Here is an 18356-nt window from a genome sequence, read left to right as displayed (position 1 = left end):
CTTTGAAGCATGTCTCAGTGCTATTTGATACAGTAAGGAAACATTTCCGGTTATGCGTCTCCTGAAGGAGTCTGAGGAACTGCTTGGCTTTCAGAGCTTCCTCACTCTCCCACCTGGGAGCTGTGACTTTTCACCAGAGTCAGTCACTCATACAGTGATCATTTATTCCTCCTCTGTTTGCTTGGGACAAGAAGGAGCTTGGTACTCCTCCCACTCGTTCGTTGCTGTACCCTTCCTTTAAAAGGTCTACATCTTGCCTGTGTCCATAGGAATGGGATCCCACAGAGGACCTGGATTTAGTCCTTGGGAGTGGGCATGACCCTTAGGAAATATATTCTTCTTCCCCAGTCACTGGTGGTTTTAGTGCCATAGCGTTTCCCAGTTGCCATGCTGACTTGGGGTTTCCCACGTTTAGCATGCAGAGAAGGATGTGGTCATTGTGCCTGGCCTTCACATTCATAGTCCGACTTGGTGAGGAGGTCTTTTGCTCATGGCTGTGTGTCCTGAAGCAGCCCAGACTCCATCCTGGTCACAGGGGAATTTTATCCGGAGCTGTGGGGATGCAGGTACAGAGTGGCCTTGGGGTGCCGTTGCTCCCATAGGGCACGCACTTGCCCCCATCACAACAGCTGGTGCCTCTGCATACCTTCTTTGATCCAGCTACAGCCAGCTATTTTATCTGTGCAGTTTTATTTTTTCAGCATTTTTAATGAAAAAATTTTCTTTGCAATTTTTGTTTTTTAAGTTTGATCCATAAATCGCTCCTTAGTTCGTCCGAGTGGCCCCTCTCGCTCCTCCCATGTTGTGACTGGGTAGCACACAACCTGGCCTCAGTGTGGCTGAGCCACGCGGGCTGGTAGACATCTGTCCACATGGGGTGGCCCGTCTACTGAGTAGGAAAGGAAGCAGGTGTCCTTTCGCCTGCCTGAGACAGAGCGAGCCAGGATGAGACTGAAGGGCTGAGGGGTCCCCTTCCATGCAGTGTCAGCAGAGTCTCCTCTGGTGCGCACGTCGTGATGGGAAGCCACTGGAGTGTGGAGAGCAAGACGACAGCGTCACCCTTGTGTTTTCGAGGGTTCTCTGGCTGCCTTGTGCTGAGGCGGGGAGGACAGAAAGGGAGCAGGGCCACAGGATAGGAGGCAGTTATTCTGGCTCGGGTGCAGTGCTGGAGTGGATTCTGCTGCTGGATGTGAGGGAGGGCAAGACACAGTCTGGCCTTTAGCTGCTGCTGTGGCTGTTTGTCCTCAGGCCCCAGCCTGCCTGTACCCTATGCCATCCCTGCCATGCTCCTGCTGTCTCTGAGCCGTTCCCCACCCCATCTCAGGCTGGGTGGAACACCCACCACCGCTGTTCTCATCTCTCTTCCCTTAATCCGGTTCTCTGCTCGGCGCTTATCATGATGCATTTGTGGACCTGTCTCTCATTGCTCCCTGTCCCTGCCAGAATTCCAGCCAGGAAATACTGCACTGCATCTCAGGCCCCAGTCAGCGCATAGTAGGGGTTTGGGGAGTCTTCCTGCTGACATCTGTGGCAGGTGGGATGAGCTTACCCATCTACCAGGACCCAAGGGTCTTGTCCAGTGTCACTGCCTAATATCTGTCCCCTCAGCCCAAGCAGTTTGACAACCCTTTAAACCACTTAAAAACAACATCTCTAGTGCTATCCTTAGAATGAAGTGTGGGGAGCAGGGTACCCTAGGTGGCCTAATTGTTCCACAGAGGAGAGTCTGGCCCTTTGACTGTAGAAGCTCTGGGGACTTGGAGTCTTTCAAGGGAGACCATGTATGTATAATGAGTGTGTTTAGAGAAGGGACAAAGAGAGGGGAGTGGTCTGGCCTATACGGGGTTTGGAGAGGGGCACCCAGAGCAGGAGGGAGGCTCTGCTCAAGCTGGGATGGGGCTGAGTACCTTGGGAGCCATGGAATGGTGGGTGGTGTGGTTGAAGGAGAACCATAAAGCCAGGGCGATAACTTTGGTCTCCTGTATTTGGCAGGAGGGATCCATAGTTGGGGATTTATGGGGTAGAGTGGGAACCAAGGGGCTCTGGCGTGATTTCCTAGCAGTAGAGCCATCCTGTGGGTCCTGCATGTGGCGTGCAGACATCATGCACTCAGATACAAACCACAGATGGCACCCTTGGGGCAGCTGGACCAGTCCAGTGTGGGGACTGAGGAGTCAGGGCCCTTGGCTAACACTTTTCAGCTGCCTTGACCTCTTCCTTAATCTTCAGTGTCTTGTGAAGAGCAAGCAAACCACATCCCTTCGGGGGTCAGGATTGGCCTTGGAGACTTGGGAAGGGCTGAACTGTCCCAGGGGCCACACTGTAGAGAGGCCAAGCCTTAAAAATGCATCTCTATAGGCTTTGACAATCATTCTTGCATGCAGGGATCATTTCTACAGATCTAGGGGAAATCCTTTTCCTAGCCCCTTGCCTGTTTGGAGGTAGAATTCTGGAAATAACCTTGGCCTCAGAGAGCCTTTCCCGCTTCCGTCCTGTGCTCCTATGTGGCTACCCTGTTATGGGCCCAGGGTTCTCATTTCCCATGGCCACCATTAGGTTCTCTGGCCATTTGGAGATGTTTTCTTAGCTTTTCCTACCTTTCCTTTAACTGTGCTGACCTCAAGCCCAGGGCCCACCTGCCCCAGCTGGACAGCCCAGATGGCATGAACTCAGAGACACCTCGGTTTCTGCCAGTTTACTCCTAATGCCCCACCTCACCCTTTCTCTTTGTGGTCCTAGTTTCCCTGGCTCATTTAAGATGGCTGCATAATACTTTTGTCAAGGGAATGTCTTCAGCAAGCCGTGAGCTGGTTATGGAGCATTTAGATTGCTTCTAATTTTTGCTCTTTCCACTAATGCTACATTAAGCCATCTTTGTGTGTTATGGAATCATTTCATTAGGTTGGCATTTATCTAGCTAATGTCAGTGGCCCAAGATTCAATAATCAGAGTTTTCCTTTTTAAAGGAAGAATATTGTGAATATATATATTGAAACTCTGCTTCTGTCTTTGTTGTATCTTAGAGGAAAGAAGAAGCAGGGTAAGAGTAATGTGAATGTAGGTCTAAGTGAAAGGGCTGTGTGTACACAAACAGTTCATAGGTCATCTTTTCCTAAGTGTGTAAGGAGCAATGCACCTGTGATGATTGAAGAATTCTATATCCCTACATCTTCAACAATGAATTAAAATGAACAGTGATCCCGTCTTAAGGATGTTTTTAAGAATACCCTGAAATAAGAAAAAAAAAAAAAGATCTCTGAGAAAAAAACCCTCTCCTTAAGTGAGAGTGAGCTTGTCAGGTGCCAAATCAGAGGAAGGAGTTGCTCTCTTGCTGAAAGATTGGGCTGTTTGTTGGTCCGTAGGAAGTGACCGGGACTGACCAGCAGACGTCACAGAGTTGGTCCCTGGTACCATTCTGAGCCTGCTTGGAGTGTTGGGAGGACTTCCTCTGCCCTGCTGATTTGTCGTTGTTATTGTTTCAGTGTCTGGTTTCTTAGGCGGTCCCTGGCTGTTGGCTTTGCATTTCAGTTTAATCTAGCAAATGTTTACTGAGTCTTTATACCATATAAGGTTGCAAGGATAAACATTTGAGGAGAAAGAACCCACCATTCCCTTGCTTCTGAGGAGTTCATGACTGGGGAGAGGGAAAGATGAAAAAAATTTCAAAGCTCATGATTGTTCCAGGGACTTTAAGAAGAGGGACCTCTGAGAAGTCGGGCTCATCCTTTTAGGTGAGGGGGAAACTCCATCCCATGGGGGCTGGAGTGAAGAAAGGTTTTGGGGAAGTTGTTGGTTTTGCCAACACCTTGAAGGACAGGCTCATATTCTTGGCAAAGGTAAGAGGCCCATGCAGAGGAGACGGAGGTGGAAGGATATGGGGCTGTGTGTGGCACTTGGTTGACAGATTGATTATGTGTCCCAGCTGGAGCTTTCTGGGGTGCAGGAGGTACCAGGTATGGTCTGAGTGCCTTGTATTCATTATCTCATTTAATCCACACAGCGACCCAGATGAAGCGCTATCTTCATCTCCATTTTACAGATGAGGAAACGCAGACTTGTAGCAGTTAATGAACAGCCCACGATGACAATGGCGGAGCCGAGATTGGGCCCCATTCAGGCCTCAGGATCTGGGCTGCCAGCTGTGGAGCTGACCTGCTTAAGAGAGTGGGGAGGACTGAACAGGGGGACCAGCAATGTGGGCAGGTACCATGTGCCCAGAGGCTTAGAATCAACTCTGAGGGTGCAGAGGAGGATGCGCACAGAGTTGGTGATGAGATGGAGCGGAGAGGTGGGGAGGAGGACTTGAAAGAGAGCTGCATGGGCTACAGGAGAGTTTCCAGGGGTGTTTGCCAGCACGGCCAGGGCTGCAGGGCATGCAGGGAGTGACATCCGGGAGGCCACCTGGCTGAGGAGAGAGCAAGGAGGGCCCCAGGCCTCGCCTGACCTGCAGCCTTTCAGCTTCCATGAGCTGCCCTCTACTCGGAGGAGAGGGTGGGTGAGAGCCAGCTCTGCTAATTGTGCAGATGGGGTGGCTTTTCTGTAGCCTAATGACTTTTGAAAGCTGTTTCCTGTGCTGCAACACAAGTGTAACTTCCCCCATCTAAATGCTATGGCAATCGCTCTTTTTCCTGGAAAATTGGGCCCATGTGGGCTCTGTGTGTGGTTTATGTGAGTTCCATTTTTACAGTCTTATTACCTTGTCCCCATGATGTAAGAAGCCTCTCTCTCTCTCTCCTCGGTTTTGCTGCGAAAATTGTTTCTTAAAAGGCACAGAGTGTCTCTCCTCGTTTGGGTGGTGCTCTCTAGACGGCAGCAGCAGACTCTGCGCGCACAATCTCGTCACCCCCTGCCACCACTTGTCATGCTTCTCTGATCGCTGGCAATTTCCTGGGAACTCTCAGGCAACTCTTGACTCCTACTACCTAAGGGTTGGCTGATTTCTGCTGGAAGGGTTTGTACATGTAAATATCCATCCAGCAGTTTGCTCTCTGAAGTTTCACCCTACTAGTGTGATCTTGCTAGAGCCTCAAAGTTAGTCTGACCCCACTGGCCTCGAGTTGATAACAGTAATAACTATCACAAGGTGCCTGAGATTCTCAATTACATGTATTAAAATTATTCCAGCATGGCTTGTGGTTGGCAACAAGGGACTAGAGGTAGCCAGAAAGAGGGACTGGAGAAGGTGATGGCTAGACCTCCAGAGAGAGCTGCTGGCGCTTGAGCTAAGGAGATGCACAAGTGAGTTTATTTATATGCAGCCCCTCAAGCTTACAGCATCAGTGAGGGGGAAGAGAGGGATTCAGTCTAAAGACACTGGACACACAAGACTTGGTGGCCAGGTAGGATTTGGAAGAAAGTTCCCTAGCACCACCATGGGAATCAGTAACTATCCTTACGAGGGACTGAATCAAAAAAGTGACATGATGTGATTCACGTTGTCACAGATTTCTTTCTCTACAGAGAGTAGACCGCAGGGGGAGGTAGGAGTGACACCGAGCAGAGGCAGGGACCCAGTGAAGCTGTTGCTACAGTCTAGGATGGTGAAGGAGGAGGTGGTGCAGAGTGCTCGCAATCTGCATGTATTTTGGAGGTGGAAACAAGTTTTGGAGAGAACTGGGCAGGGAATGAGAGCAAAAGACAGGAAGGTGAGAGCAACTCTTGATCTTTTGACCAGGGCAACTGGAAAAACGGTGTCTTACACTGAGATGGATGAGATGCTGGGAGTAGCTGTTCTGGGGCAAGGTCAGGGGTCTGCATGGCCGCCACAGTGCTTCTGTCTGGCTGAATTCTGACCTGACACTGGCTGTTGGATCTACCAGTTAGGAGTTTAGCGGAGAGGTCTGGGCTTGGAGGGAAATCTAGGTGAGCACTGTGAGTGCTGAATCCATGACTTGGTGAGATCACAAGGGAGTGATGGACAGAGGTAACTTGGGGGGCTCTCTGGGTTAGAGGGGAGAAGTGGGAAGCAGGTAGGAAAGTGAGAGAGTCCTATTCTGAAAGCTGGGTGAAGAGAGTAGCTGAGCAAGAGGGAACAATTAACTGCTACTGTGCTGCAAAGTGAGGTGTGAGATATGTGCGGTGGATCGAGCAACATGGAGGGCAAGCCAGGTACATGCACTGGGGCCTAAGCTTAACTTTGCAAATGACTCACAGCTCCTGCCCTGAAGGAGAATGTGATTATGTGGGGGGGGGGGGGATACAGAGAGAGAGAAAAAAATCATTTCAACTGGGAATGGTGTTGCACACCTGTAATTCTAGCATTCAGGGAGGCTGAGGCAGGAGGACCACAAGTTTGAGACTAGCTTAGAAAATCTAGAGACTTAGTAATACCTGGTCTCAAAATAAAAAACTATAAAGAATGTGAAAGCCCTGGACTTAATCTCCAGTACCACCACCACCACCAAAAATAAAAACAAAACAACAACCCCCCCCTCAACAAAACAAAGTTCATTTGAGATTGAAATAAATCTGAGAAAAATGTAAAGATAGTACCATGGGAGTACTTCTCTTGGGAGGGAGGGTAGAGTCTGATTTATTTGTGTTTTCATTGCTTCATAGTTTTGTTTCACTAAAACTTATTGGTGCCAGAGAAGAGCAAAGGGAGCGTTAACATTTAATGGGTATAGTTTCCATTTTGCAGATGAAGAGGGTTCTGGAGGTAGAGATGGTGGTGGTTATGGTTTCACAACTACATGAATACACTTAGTACTACCAAGCTGTACACTTAAAAATGGTTAAGATTATGCATTTTATGTCCTGTGTATTTTGCTATAAAAATGGAAAGGAAAAGGCATAGATTTGGAGGTCCCTCGGTGAACTTGGCCTGGGGTCCCCTGTTTGAATGAAAACCATCAGTGCGGGAAGACAGCATGGAGAAAAGTGGAGGCAGCTGTGCAATAACGGGGGGCTTCCATGGAACTGTATGTGGGGACAGGCTAGCAGCCCTGGCTGTCTGCACGGAAGGGTTCACTGGGGAACTGAGGCTGCCAGGTCGAGCAGGGCTAGTTGGTACAGGCCTGGCATCCTGGCTGCGGAGCTGGGCTTGTCTTCTCAGAGTCTGGGAGCTTGAAGCTCTTTGCTCAGTGGAGTAGCATTGCAAAGGAGCGCTTTTCAATTAATCTCATTAATCCTTCCTGGTGAGCCATTGCCTATTCAAAGCAGTAGGATTGAGGCAATCCTTGCTATGGTGAAAATTGTGGCCCAGTGGAAATTTACCAACCCTGGCGTGTGTTAATGAATTGAGCAGGTGGTTTTTCTACCAATTTTATAAATGTTTGTTGAGGACCATACATAAACTCACACAGTGTTCTATACAGTGGGGGTAAGAGGTAGGGTGAATTTGATAGGTCTTTTCTTTTGGAAAGCTCACAGTCTATAGAATCCTGTTGCTAAACAAGAATTTCTGCTACAGGATGCCATGTGTTGGCATCGGTATGTTACCATATTCCCTGGGAACTGAGAGGAGGGGAGAATCCCTAACCTGCTTGGGACACGGGTGAGGCCCCTGGGAAAGATTCCCTAGTGGGTTTCAAGGACAAGCAAGGGTTTTCAAGGCAAGCAAGCAGCAATGGGCACCCTATAAGGATGGTCAGTCAAACCTTATTGTGTATTATAAATTTTTAAATATATATAAATATTCTCCTTTAAAGCTGAACTCTTACTTCATTGGCTTTTAGGTGGTGCTGGCAAGAGTGCATGCTTTTGGACCCAAACTTATCTTTTCAAATGTGGACTCCTAGGCCTTCATTGGTAAGTTTGTTTGCTGTCTTCTTCCCAAATTGTGCTGTTGAGGATTGTTTTTTTCACTGAAGGACAAGGTGGTTATCATTTGCAGGTGCTCTGTAGAGGTTACAGAAACTGGGTCCTAGGGAAGCCTGTAGCATGGGCTGGAAGTTACACAGGGGAAGTAGAGTCTCACTATAGGTGTCTGTGGGTAGATGCAGAGACAGAGGCCAGGGGAGGAGAACTCAGGGTTTGGGGATGCATGCAGCTATTTTGAAGGAAAGCAGAGATCACAAAAGTCAGAGAAGAGTAAAGTAAGATTTTCTGTGCTTGAGAGCATGGGTATAACATGTAAAGAGAGTGGGCTCAGCAGACCCACAGGAGTAAAAGCTTCACCCTGAGGACTCATGGACAAGAACTTTGAAGGGCTATGCTCAAGGTCAACAAACTTTTTCTGTAAAAGGCCACATGCTAGAATCTTTTGGCTTCATAGGTTGTGTGACCTCCCAGTTACTGTGAAAACAGCCGTAAATGATATCTAAATGAATGGGTTTAGCTGTGTTCCAGGGAAACTTTACAGAAACAGCTGGTGGGCTTGATTTGGCCTGTGGGCTACAGTATGCCCATTTCTTTTCGAGATACCAAGAGCCAAGGCACTCAGATTTTATCTCGAAGGCAATAAGAACCCATTGAAGTTATTCTGAGTAAAGACATAAAATGAGCATTTCAGGAACATCTAATAGCTGCATGAGAGGCACAGAATCCTGTTAGAAGGCAGCAGAAACAATCTAGGCATGAATCACATGGCTAATGAAAGCAAATGACTTGTGGAAGAAATATTGCAAAGGAAGAACCAGGCAGATATTTAACCTTGTTAGACTTCAAAGACAGTCAAAGGAGATGGAAGTTTGAGGTTGGTGGTTTGCAGTGCTATCATTGACTGAAGTGTAGATGTTGGGGTGGAAAGAGGTAGCTGAGGCATCTGCTTTTAGAAATGTTGAATTAAAGGTGACAGTGATGCATTTATAAGCATGTCCGGTAGATGACTAGAAATGCAGAGCTGAAGCATGGCCTGAGAAGGCAAAGTATGGAGACGCTGAATCGAGGCCATAATTTGAAGCCCTCTCCAGTATGAGCACAGACCTGAGCCCTGGGGAAACTGCCTGACTTTGGGATGAGAGGAAGAAGGTAGAAGAGACCTAGGGCCATGGAGGACAGAATCTCTGCTGTGGAAGAACATGGGGTAGATGGGGATTTAGCTCAGCGGCATAAGCGCCTGCCTTGCAAGTGTGCGGTCATGAATTCGATCCCTGGTACCGATAAAAAAAAAAATTAAAAAAAAAAAAAGAAGAAGAAGAAAAGAGCATGGGATAGCAGAGGCCAAGGAAAAGGGCCTTAAAGCAAAGATACTGAATTTGTGGCAAAGTGTTTATAGGTGGCCATGAGGAATACTATCATCAGAGGGGGCAGGCGATGAAGCCAGGTTGCAGATGTCACTGAGAATAAAGAACGGAGATGTCACTAAAGTAGACCATTCATGGAGAGTTCAGGTAGCCAAACAAGGGAAACCAGTAAGATCTGGATATTTGCCTGTCAGAATAAGCTTTTCTTTTAGCTTTGAGACAGGCAAAGCAAGCCGTGACCAGTCCTTATGCCTCCTTCGGAGCCAAGCTGTGTTTGGAGTTCATGTGTACACTGGGCTTGTGATTGTGTTCTCAGGCTGCCTTGGAGGCGTGGTGTTCATAACTCTGCCACAACTTGCGCCACAGAATTCAGCCCATGTTGGGTTTTTGCCATGAGACAAGATGCGGTCTGTTGGGAAAATAGTTACCTATTCATAAACTGGAGGAGACAATGGAGTGGACCAAATATTGAAAGAAACATGATGTAGAGTCTGTGTATGTGTGGGGGATTTGAGACATTTCCTCAAATCATTCACTATTCGTGATCTGAGTATTTCAAGTGTACATTCTGTGTTGAATTCTAAATAGTTTTTTAACTGAGTTTCTGTAAATATAGCAGTTACAGGTCTAACAATACAAGCAATTGGTGTAGCCAGAAAGTGGCATACACCTGCAGTCCCAGCTACGTGGGAGGCTGAGATAGGAGGATTGCAAGTTTGAGGTCAGCCAGGGCAGCTTAGCAAGACTCTGTCCTAAAATAAAAAGTAAAAAGAGGGCTGGGGTGTAACTCAGTTGTAGACCACATGCCTAGCATGCATGAAGCCCTGGGTTCAGTCCCCAGTACCACAAAAGGGGAGGGAGCAGTAGGTATAACTATTCAGCCACCATTGATCCACACTCATCAGGCACCAAGCACATTTCATCTTTGCAGCTACTTGTAATGGGAGATTTAGTGTTTCCATTTAGCCACAAGGAAATCAAGTCATTAAGAGGAGGAACAGCCTGGCCTAGGTTACAAAGAATTTGAACCCAGGTCTGTATGACTCCTGGTTTATTTCGTTCCCTGTTTTCTCTTACTTGTGTCTGGAATTTCTCCTACTTATGTAGAGGCAGGTTGACTCTAGAGTAATTATTGAAAATCTGTAGTGGTTGTTCCCATCTCTTAGGAGTCTATTAAAAGGGTAAAAGAAATTTGGGAAGTCTAAGATCAAACTTCACACACTTAGTGTATCTGTTTCCCCTGCAGAATTGTCCTTCAGCTTTTGGAGAAAGGTGGCAGCCTTGGACTTGGATGGGAAGTAGCACTTGAAGTCAAGGGGCAGTTCCAGTACTAGCTCTAAGGCAACTGTAATGTAATTTTTCTCTAAATACACGATATTTTTCTTTGCTCACCTCCAACTCCAAGCCTCGAAAATGAGACTGCATTTTGTCTTCTCACTGTATCCCCAATCCCTAGGACAGAATTTGGCATGTCGCATGTTTTCTGCTTAGTAATTGTTGCTCCATATGAACCAGGTGACTTGAGATGCAGTGCACATGTAGCCTCTGTGTGCCAGGCACTGACTGCTCTTGGCTCCATTGTTACAGAGGTGACACAAAACAAAGCCTCAGTCGTCATGAGGTAGGTGTTCTAGGTGGATGACATGTATAATGTGTGCGGCACATGTTGGGAAGGAACGTGAAGTCAGGCCTAGAGAGTGTGAGGCTCACGGCTTAGGCAGCTGATCAGAAAAGGCCTCTCTGACAGGGGAAATGAGACGTGAGCCTATCAAGGGAGATGTGTGGAGCACTCTTGGATGCCGCTACAAACTTGTATGCTGAGCCCTTCCTTTGGATTTCTGTGCCTGGCTGCCGCCGCCTGCTGCCCCTGCAGGAGCTGCTGCCTCTTGAGAGCTCAGGCTGACTGCCGAGTATTCCCTTCCTAGTCACCTACTCTGTTGTTGTCCTTTCTTTGTCCTTAGCTTTGGCTTTGCCTTGTTGCTTTCCTGTCATCGCTAGTGTTCTTCCCAGTGAGCGCATCTGCTTCTCCTTTGTCCTGAATATCCTGCGATCTCCCTCTCCACAGGACTTCGCCTTCCTGGGCACCTTGGACTCCTCACTGCAGTGGACAGGTTGCTTTGCTCCTTGAGGTGCTATTGGCCTAACTGGAGTCACCGTTGGCTTGTCCCTTCCCTCAGTTGCCATATACCATAGATACTGCATGTTAAGCAGCCCATCTTCTGATCTGTCAACTCACTTTTTTTCTTCTTCCTTCATTCTTGTGTTTAGGAATCATTTAGATATTTTTGACAATAGCCTCTTAATTGATCATTCTGCCCATCTTCTCTTTCATTTGTCCCCTATGCTGTTGTCAACAAGATGCTTCTAACTCCTGAGTCTCAGGATGGCTTTATTTTGCTTAAAACTCTCCAAGGACTCCTCAGTGCTCTCAGGAGGAAAGTCCAGCCCTCAGGGAGCCTGTGGTCCTGCCATAAGCTGGCCCATGGCCACCTTCCTCATTCGGCCTTCTCTGAAACCCGTATTTTCAATCTCAGCCCAGCCAGCACCAGTCCTCAACTCTAGGACCTTTTCCAGTGCTGGGTCATCTCCTAGGAATGACCTGAGCCCTGCTGCCCACTGCGGTGGCATTGTTGCATTCTCCCCTCACTCTCCTGGGTACCCTCCCTCCATGAACCTCCACACACCTAACCTCTATCTGTGACCTGGAAGTGACCTTCCTCTTGCCTCCCAGAACACCCTGCATGGGTCTCTTTGCAAAGCACTTATCCGAGTAGCTGTTGACTTACTTATCTGTTAAGCTTAGTAAACTGAGCTCCTTGGGATGGAGAACACACACACACACACACACACACACACACACACACACACAAGATCTCTGTTTCCAAGCCAGCATAGTGCACCTGGCTCAGTAAGTGTTTACTGAGAGAGTAAAGATAGCAAAATCTGTTTGTGCAGCAAAACAGCAGATTTAGAATGCGGTCAGATGTACTTGGCGTTGGAGGTTCACTGGCCATTGAGTTTGATGAGGCCAGCACACTTTCCAGGTTTGGGTGCAGGAGAGCTGGTTCTAGGCTTGGATTTGTGGCTGCCTGGTGTGTCCCTCAGCACATTTGGACCTCAGGAATGTCACTTCCCTGTATTGTTTGCCTGACTTTTAAATTTTAATTTAATTTAATTTTTGCTCTTGTTGATACATTAATAATTGTAATTGAAAATTAAAATAATATGTCAAGAGATTGTCAGGAATTAGGTCCACTCACAGTCCAGGTGAGAATGTGTTTCTGGAATGGAGGCTGGAGGATAAGGAGCTCTCGTGGTCCTCTATGGAAGTAGATGCAAAGGGCATTTTTATCTTCATTTGGGGCCTTGTAATGTCCTCAGTATTCACTGAGTAGCTGAATAGGAAGAGGTTCTGACCCAGGGATCCCAGATCCACATCCCCAGTGGGAACTGGCACAGTACAGGAGTATATAGCAGATGCATTCCTGTTTTCACTGGGGGCCTTCAGCTTGATACCCACTGTCTTCATTTTCTGGTTCTGCTACTGAGCTGGGAAGTTGTAGCAAGAATGCAGCTTTTATTTGGGGGCTCACAGTGTGAACATTTCCCTCAGGTGCCCTTGTGAGCACAGAGCTGTGACCAGGGCACTCCAGCAGGAGCGTGGAACTACTTTCCCTGCCTGGAAATGCATATGAAGCTGCCTTTCCCTGCATAGACTTTCCACAGCTCCCCTTCTGCACGGAATGCATTGGCCTCCTGACTTGCATAGTTCATGCCTGCTCACCCCTCAAACCTCCACTGCTTTGAGGGAAGACTTCCTTGACTTCACTGAGAAGTTATGTCTCATTGTCGCCTTTGTCATGTGCTGACTCACTGGTCACCTGGTGTCAGGCATTGCCAGCCATAGTGCTTGGATAGCTACTTTGCTGTAGGGATTTCGTGTTATTATTTCAGACATACCACATGAGGAAACTGAGGCCCAGAGCAGCAGGGTTTCTGGCAGAGCAGGGCTGGTCCTGTGGGAGCATGCCCTTGCCCATATTTGGTCCTCTGGCATGTGTTCTGGCAGCCCATCTTCCTACTTATCTCTAGCATGCCTGGTGCATTTATACTTATTTGCATGGCTCATAGATTAATGTCCTGCAAGTGCCAGGTCAGCAGGAGTACTTAGGGCTCTAGATAGATGTCCCACCCAGAGTGCACCAACAGCCAAAACTACCTATTCCTCTGCTGTGCTTCCTGGCCCCCCATTGCATCATGCGAGTCCTGGCTGACACCATAAAGGCACTACCCTAGGCTCTCCTCTTCTTGGAGCCTCCTGGCTGTGTGCCTGGGGTTTAGCCCTCAGCCTTACTCTCAGTTTCACACCAGCACTGGCAGTGCTGAGGAAACGTGGTGACTTGGTATATGGCTCTGTCCACTCCCTTTGTTCCCTTGTCATCCTTCTGTAAGGAAGGCTTTGCCCCTGAGAACAGAGCCTGCCAGCCTTCCTCTGGTGTCGACCTGCACATACTGCCCACAGTGGGTCACAATGACCTGTGTGCCTGCTGTCCTCGTCCTGGCCTGTGGTCTCTGCAGCACCTTGGACAGACAGGGCTCAGGGCTTCACAGGAGGTAGAGGAGACCTCAGAGTCCTCACCTCAGAGCAACTGCTTCGCCTATGGTTTGTATACATGTTCATGAGTACCTGTATTGTTCTTCTTTTTTTTTTTTTTTCTCTTGGTACTGGGAATCAAACTCAGGACTCTGCTTGTCAGGTGTGTGTTGTTCTTGAATAATGTTTTTACTTGTGTAATTTATCACCTTGCTGTATCGCCTTTTATGGGTCTAATGTGTCACTTTTAACAAATGTATCCTAGCTATTAATTATGGCTAAATAATTATTTTCTCCTCCTAATCGTGAGTGACTACCTTACAGGTTTGTGATTATCAGGACTCTTCTCAGATGCCTTTTGATCGCAGTGATGTGAGAGCCCTGTCTGGACTGTAGCAGCAGTGGAAGCCTAGTCCTCCAGGGCATCTCAGCAGGCCACCAGGGCTCTCTAAGGCCAACCTGGCCGAGCTCCAGGTGACTCACACTGTTTTCGAGTGTGAAAAATAAAAACTTAAAAATGGCTTCTGACCAAGTGGGGAAGTGGCCAGTGTGGGAGGACAGCAGGAGTGTTAGCCAGGCCCTAGATTCACTTGCCAACTGCAAACTGAGATGGGCTTCAAGTACAGGTGTGTTAGGGCAGTGGCACCTCGGCCTCAGAGTCCAGAGACAGCACTGCTTCAGGACGACAGCTGTGCACATGTGGTGACTGAAGACAGACCACCCAGGCCTCTCGGCTCCAGTACCCGCGTCTCTAAGCCGGGTTGTGAGAGAAAGAATAGCCCGAAGGCTCCTGGGAGAGTAAAATGAATGTGCTCAGCACTGTGCCTTGCGTGTAGAAAATACCAAGTACCTAGTATCTGCTAGCAGCGGCATTGTTTTTAAAAAGTATTATTGTTAACAGTAGCTATAAAAAGACCAGAGATAGAGTCTGGGACACACAGTGTAAAGGCTATGGTGAGTAAGTGAGATGACATGTAAGGAAAGTACTCTGTGAATTGCTAATTATGTCCAGATAGTATCATTAGCACAAACGTATCCCTTGTTTTGGCTTTGGAAAAAATGACTGAGCCCAGTTTTATGATGTTGAGCCTAAGTTCTTTGCTGTCTTTCTGCTTTGTTTCTGAGGGAGGTTTGTTAGACAGGACTTTGTTGGAATCATGCCTGGCGGCTGTGACCCACATTGGCGATCGGAGTGCCAGATGCCTGGACAGCACCTGGTGGAGAGGGGCGCTTCAGTGGGTGCTGTTATTCTTTCAGAGTGTTTATGATGGACACGTAATATACATAGTACTGCATGCTTACAGGTTCGACGACAGCAAATCCTGGGCAATGCTGAGTTGATCCATACTCTGGACCTGAGAAATTCTTCCTCAATGTTTTGTGCCATTTGCCTGTACTTTCACCTGCTGCTGGATCTTTGAATGGGTTCCAATTTTTGGCTATTACAAATATAGATATGATGATCAACTGAAAAAAAAGAACTTCTTTCTGCCTAGTATAGCTAAATAAATGTGATTTCTTCAAAATACAATATGGGTAGATACCATTATCTTCATAAGTGTTAGAAATATTTTTTAAATAACAACTTCTTGCCTTTCTTGCTTATCTCTCCATTCCATACTATTTCCCTGCCTCCCTCCATCTTTCTGAGAGTAAAACTGAATAAATTTAGCCATTTAGATGTGTGTAGATACCTTCAGACAGAGGCTGAGAACTCCTGCCCCCTCCTCCCGACCACTTATGGCGTGCAGATGTATCTTGTCCACTGTTTACATCATTTTGTAACCTGTAAATTAGTGGCTAACGTTTAAAAATTGGTAGGTTTTATATTTAAAAAAATCCAGATTTCTAACTCTTCATGAAAACGTGAAGTTTCAGAAGCAGGGACCCAGCTTCCCCGGCCCAGCTGCAGAGTGGCTTCGCCTGCCCCCACAGTGTGGCCAGCACGCAAGTCCTGTTCAGCCTGCCAGTAATCAAGTGTGTGGTCCCTTAGCTACTGGGGTACCCATGTCAAATTATTCTCATTAACAACTTTGACCACCAGTAGGAAGTGTATTTTACCTGTCATTGTCTTGATAACTGAAGTGACCAAAGTATTTTAGGCTCTTTGGGATTTAGTAGGGTTACTTTCTCTCCTCCCTTTGGGATTTTCTCATGAATTTTTAGCATCTTTATCAAGGCTTGTATGGCAACATAACGTGCTGACTAATGAGAATATAAATTTTCATAACCACTATTAAAGGGAGGTCCCAAACAATGATTTTCCCCCCTTGTATTAGGGGTTGAACACAGGACCTTTGCTCTTAACTATAGCGCCAGCCCCTTTTAAATTTTGTTGTTGTTGTTGTTGTGTTCCAGTCATAAATTGGCAGGCTGGGCTCCAAGTTGCAATCCGCCTGGCCCAGCCTCCCAGGGAACCCCACTGTGAGCTCTTTTAATTCAACAATTTATGATGTAAATCTGAAAAATGGAAGACAGTCCTTTTTATTCACCCTCTCACTAAAATAGTTATCATTTGGCAGAATGTGTATTAGGGGAGGAGCTTGAGAGATGTAGATGGCTAGGGACCATTGGCTCCCCTGTGCACTTTGTTCCAGGAATGAGCAGTAACCTTTCCAAGGAGCCCGCACCATGCTGGGCTCAGGCTGAGGCTGGAAGGAAGCTGACCCTCAGGGGCTCCCTCTAGAGGGGTCCCTGCCACATGGCCATCTTTAGCAGTTACTGTTATTCCATGTGCTTTTAAAATCCGATTTTCGCTTTTGCCATCATGAAAGTAGTATGCAGTTTTAACAAATTCACACAACACAGAGATGTAATGACCAAGCAAGAAAGTCTCCTGTCTTCTTCAATCCATTGTTTGTTGCTTATCTGTCTAGATTTTGTACCTGCTTCTGTCCCCCACTCTACCCTCTGCCCTCACCCCCAACCTGCACAGTTATGCTTTTGTTTCATAAAGTACAATCTCTGTGCAAAGTGTTCTTTAGCCTGCTTTCTACAGCTTCCAGTTATTATTTTTCCAGGTCAACAGTAAACGTACCCCATTATTTTCAACAGCTGTACCCCATTTATGGGTGCATTTTACATTTATTCAGTCATGCTTATGGTGACAGACTCTTAGGTTATTCTGATCCTTTTATAAAAACTGCTTTGGAAAATTCTATGAAGTTTTGCATGAGGTTTTTAGTGATAGAGATACATAGAAGTGGGACTTCTGTCTTAAGTCCATTTTCACATTAAAAATACCTTGAACAGTATTCCAAATTTCCAAAAAGGTTGGTCCAATTCATCCTTCTCCTAGAAGTATCCTTCTGTAGCCTGATCATCTAGTTATTGCTTCAACATGTATTTGAAAAACCCAAATTTTAAAGCTCACAAATATGCCATAAAAGTGACATATTTTTTTCTTAGAAAAGCATTCAAAGTACCTAAGTCTGTGAGCTTAATTAAATGATTTCATATCTTGATAGTGGTAATAGTTATCATCCTGCGAGGTGACAAAAATGTTCCCTAAATATTATAACCAGTTATTAAGCAATTATCTGAGGACGTCAGTTGTGTAGGTAGACACATAATAGCCAAGTCATGGCTGCTTTTTACACAGCTATCCAGGTCTGGCTTGTGTTTTCCAGCAAAGGCCAAACCTGCAATGCCAAGGTCAGTGCTCAAGGGCCTCCATGGAGGTGGTGGGGACGGGGGGCCCAGGCCGGGGCCTAGGAGACCTGAGGAGCAGGGCTTGGCAGATGACACCTGGGGAGTGCGGCAGTACTGCAACACACTGCGGAAGTTTCCTTTGCTGAGCTGAAGGGTGGGGAAAGGAAAGGGAGGCAACATTCCCAGACTTCCTGTGGTCACTTGAGTTCACAGTTTTCTTCTAGAAATGCTGACATTTAGGTTCATGTCCTCGAATGCTCCCGTTGCGTTTGCAAAGGATCAGAAAATTCTTGACCAGTGGCCTTGGCTGATCACTTATGGCTGAGAACTCCTGACCCAGGCTGGAGCTCCTTCTCTTTAGGAAGGGCGGGTCTCAGAGATGGTCACTTGATAAGTGCATATGGAATTCTGTCTTCTCCAAAACCCTCCTATCTGTTTCACTGAGCTGATGTTTACCTTTCTTTCTTTCTTTCTTTCTTCCTTCCTTTCTTTCTTTCGTTCTTTCTTTGTTTCTTTTTATGGGGCGTACAGCTCCTCAGCACCACCTCACTTAGGAGAACACAATGTGCTCAGCTCCATTACACCCAGGCCAGGCAGTCTGGTCCACAGGAAAGACAGATCTGGAGTCGTACTCCAGCTCAGATCCTGGCCTCTTCATATTTACTAGCAGCATGGTCCTTTAACTGCTGCCCTCACCCCTCCGAGCCAGTGTCCTCTTTTACAAAACAGGAACAGTAACTCTAAAAGGAACATTTGGAGGAATCCATGCATTAATATTTGACTGTTCAGCTCAGAATAAGCACAGTAAATGTGAGTCTTCTCATCTTTCTACTGTAAGAAAAGGCTTGCGGAGCTGGGCGTGGTGGCTCATGCCTGTAATCCCAGCACTTGGGAAGCTTAGGGAAGGGAATCGTTGCAAGTTTGAGACCCGCTTGAGACCGGTTTGGGCTACAAAGTGAGCCCAAGGCCAGCCTGAACTGCCTAGC

The 18356-nt window shown here is 47.0% G+C and overlaps 1 protein-coding gene across 6 annotated transcripts in view; it reads left to right on the top strand.

Annotated features, from left to right (window-relative positions):
- The window catches only part of Bmal1 (basic helix-loop-helix ARNT like 1), a 93703-nt gene that overhangs the window by 15826 nt on the left and 59521 nt on the right, over window positions 1-18356 (top strand). For 5 of the 6 annotated variants that reach the window (XM_063251876.1, XM_063251875.1, XM_063251874.1 and 2 more), the window contains exon 2: window positions 7677-7749. The exons of the other annotated variant lie outside the window; for it this stretch is intronic. The gene's annotated coding sequence lies outside the window, so the exon portion shown is untranslated. The remainder of the gene's footprint in view (window positions 1-7676; window positions 7750-18356) is intronic. 6 annotated transcript variants of the gene reach the window in all.

The sequence above is a fragment of the Cavia porcellus genome, unplaced genomic scaffold (assembly GCF_034190915.1).
Source record: "Cavia porcellus strain 051 isolate PalLab524CR breed Dunkin Hartley unplaced genomic scaffold, mCavPor4.1 scaffold_6, whole genome shotgun sequence".
Taxonomy (NCBI): domain Eukaryota; kingdom Metazoa; phylum Chordata; class Mammalia; order Rodentia; family Caviidae; genus Cavia; species Cavia porcellus.
Note: the sequence above shows the minus strand (reverse complement) of the source record. Positions and strands in the feature narration are given on the sequence as shown.